The sequence below is a fragment of the Haplochromis burtoni genome, unplaced genomic scaffold (assembly GCF_018398535.1).
Source record: "Haplochromis burtoni strain Fernald_Lab_line unplaced genomic scaffold, NCSU_Asbu1 Contig_60, whole genome shotgun sequence".
In the NCBI taxonomy this organism is placed as follows: Eukaryota; Metazoa; Chordata; class Actinopteri; order Cichliformes; family Cichlidae; genus Haplochromis; species Haplochromis burtoni.
Window position 1 is genome coordinate 2410176 of NW_024582421.1, and position 3515 is coordinate 2413690.

A 3515-nucleotide genomic window follows, 5' to 3' on the forward strand; every position below is an offset into this window, starting at 1 on the left:
ATTACAAAAGAAAATCCCCCCAAAAAAAAAAAACCCCCAAAACAAAACAAAACAAAAAAATTTTTTTTGTTGTTTTTCTGTTGGGTGAGCAGATAACCGCGCTGTAGAAATTCGCAAGTAAGCTGCCAGTAGACGTGCTTTTTCCTTTTTTCAAATGTTACCCTTGAACACATACGACTTTTTTTCTCCACCAAGCCAATATGTCCCAATAAAAGTCGACTGAGATGAAAAAAAAGTAACTATATTGTTATTATAGACCGCATGTTGATACGTCAATTGGAAATAGTTATACACCTTAAATGATGCCAGATTAAAAGATGAACAAGTTATTTCTGAGGAATAAAAACTTGATGTTGAAACCGGATAAATCATGAGAAGTAGTCCTGCCCAATGATCGTTTATGCATTTTAGTGCATTTACGCCAGTGGTGTGTGTTTCATTGTTTGGGTGCCAGACATGAAATAAAATAGCTTAAATTAACATTCCCTTAATCAACCACAACAAAATGCTGCTTGCAAGCTATCCATCAGCAAGATAAGGCACAGATGCAGGACTCTTAAAAAAAAAGTTTCATCTTTTACATTTGGAGAAAGTAAATATTCATAGTGCAAGATTGCAAAAGCAGTTTTATGATTTTTATTTTTATTTTTTATTTTTTGCATTACATAAAAGACAGCAAATTGGTCTTCCAGCGATACTGAAGTCCAACCTATGTGCACTTTATGGAGAAAACCCACTGAGCCTTTGAATTCATGTGTGTTCAGTGTCTAATCAAGCACCTTGCCGCACTCTGACTTTGCAAATATTTGTGAAACAATGGGGCTTTCTGGAGCACGATTAGTGACAGGATGCCATTGAAATGTCTTGATGTTTCCCCCTATGATGTTCCACGATCAACTAATTGTAAGTGGTTTTGCTGAAAATTTGACCGAACTTCAGCAACTAAGACAAAGTTTCAGACCAAGTAAAGTTATGGAGCAGGGTCGCCGAGTACTGAGGCGCACATTGAGTAAAAGTCTCCAAAGCTCTAACCCAATAACTGCAGGGCTGCGAACCTTCTCCGGCATGGGTTGAGCAGCTCCTGTAGGTGTAATGTATAGATGTTCAGTACTCTTGTCCATATAGTGCAAAAGCTACCTACTTTAAACGTTTAGCAGCTATACCTGCGGAAGGTATAGAAGCACATGTTGGTGAGCATTATCTTCTATGTGGCCTTACTGACAGTTTTAACAAAAGTTTCAAAGGTCAAGTTTCAATGCAAATGATGCAGATAGGCTGTCTGTATTTTCATTAACATATTGCAAAGAACTGTAATACATTTCACCACCAAACGGTGGCAGGAAAGCCTCGTATTCTGCAGCTTATCTCCACCTGGAACAGGTGATGATACCTCAAGTTATTTGAAAAATGACAAATTTAAATAAGCTTGCACACCGGAAGAGTCAGATAACATGTCTTAAAAACGACAAATTTGAAAGTCTTCATTTTTATCTAAAAAAAATAAGCAAAACTCAGCAATATGCTCCCCTAACTGCTTTGTAAACATACAGTCTTGGTATACACTGCCGGATTTAAACAAGACTATGCTATAGTTACAGCCTAAGACTAGGGTATTTAAATGATTAGATGTGGGGCAAATTTTGAAAAATAATGAAGCTTCACACCAGGTTAACTTTCTGCCAGACTAACTCGATTGGTTTTTCCGCTCAGTCAATTTCTGCAGTATGCGGGTAGATTCACTCCTGAGTATTTGGAGGAGGTGGTGGCGGGGGCGGGGTATGAGCGAGTCTCGTGCTCGGCGCGTGCCTCTTCGGCCCATCTGTCTCACAGGTCCAACTGTCATGGACACCGCGCGCCAATTTGAGGGAGGAGGGGGGAATTCCCACGAGCGTGCTAACTACAATTCCCCAGAGGAAATGGACAGTAATAGCTCTCAAAAAGGCTGGAGATAAACGAGGGGGGAGGAGAGGTCATTTAACCTAGAAGATTTTTTAGCTCAGTCTAAAGTACATATATGTGGGACAAGTCCGTTAGCTCGGAAGCAAAGCACATTGTGGTCGTTTTATGGGCACTATTAAATCTTCGCACATTTCCATACGCTAGCACTGTTTGTTTATTTTCAGACACACTGCCCTGACTCACAGGGGGAAAAAAAAGACCTTCAACTGAATATAACCTCAGCTAAATCTGATTAAAGTTTATTTTTTATTTATCACGAGACCCACAGTTTCAAAAACTGTCGACCTTTTTATAGTAGAGTATTCAACTTCCAGCTACTCACTAAAATTGGATTGTCCGTTTATTAAACACGGTATAGATTATTTGACTGCCACACTAATCCCATCTCCTTGTTTTGGGCTTATTATTTCCCACTTTGGTATGTGGACTCTAGACGTGAAAGACGGGGTACTTTTGTGCTGCAGCTGTAGCTTTTGATGATCGGTCTAACACAGGGTTTAATCAAGTGTAGGAAATTATGGAGTCTTTTCCCAGACTGTTAAAAGACATTCCAACAACCTCAACCAGTGAGGAGCCAAATCCCCATTGAACTGGAAAGAAGCTGCCAACGGTTTTCCCCTCCCTCAGAGCCTGGGAAAGCTGGGATATTTCTTGCACGCGTCAGAAGTGCGACAGTTATTCAAATTGGACTCGATTATTTAGAGCGTGGGCCCCATCTAACCTATTGTGTGTTCACATCTGCTGCCACGCGGGAACATTTAAATGAGATATTCTCTACCAAGTTCAAACCAACCTCTTGTAACCCAACAACTGTAAAATTCAGTATTTCTGACACAATAAGATCCCAAAATAACCTAGACGTGAGAGTTTACTGTGGTCAATGACTGCCACAAATAGTACACTTGTTTTTTTGTTTTTTGTTTTTTATTAAAAAAGAGGGAGAATCCTCTACAAATACTGGAAATTTTAACTTTAGCTTGACCATTTTAACCTACTGACGATAAATGCGTTATCATCTTTATTAAAGCCACCATATATTCATTCAGTTTCCAGTCTCAGTTTATCGTGTGAGGAGGCACAGTTTTGAAAACCCGTTTCTAACTAGGCTATATGCCAGAGTAATAGCTCCCTGTCCAGCCTGCTGGTCGGCGCGTGCCACAGAGGAATTGCTTTGGATTGGGTAAACTCGGGCGCGTGCAGGGAAGGTTCCTCCGGTGTGCAGCAGGGCATGCTCAACCACAGACACAGGTGTGTCTTTATCATCATCGTGTCAAATCTAAAATTCCCAAACAAACAACGTAATTATGTAATATTAAAAAACCCCACAAAAGGACTGTGGTAAGATTACTGATCATAAAAAAGACACCAGACACCAAAAATAAACTTTATTTGCTGAAAGAAGACCAACACACAAAGCGAGGAAAATACTTTATTCTTTTCCATTCTCCCATCCCCAAATGCCTTCTTTCTTTCTTTCTTTCTTTCTTTCTTTCTTTCTTTCTTTCTTTCTTTCTTTCTTTCTTTCTTTCTTTCTTTCTTTCTTTCTTTCTTTCTTT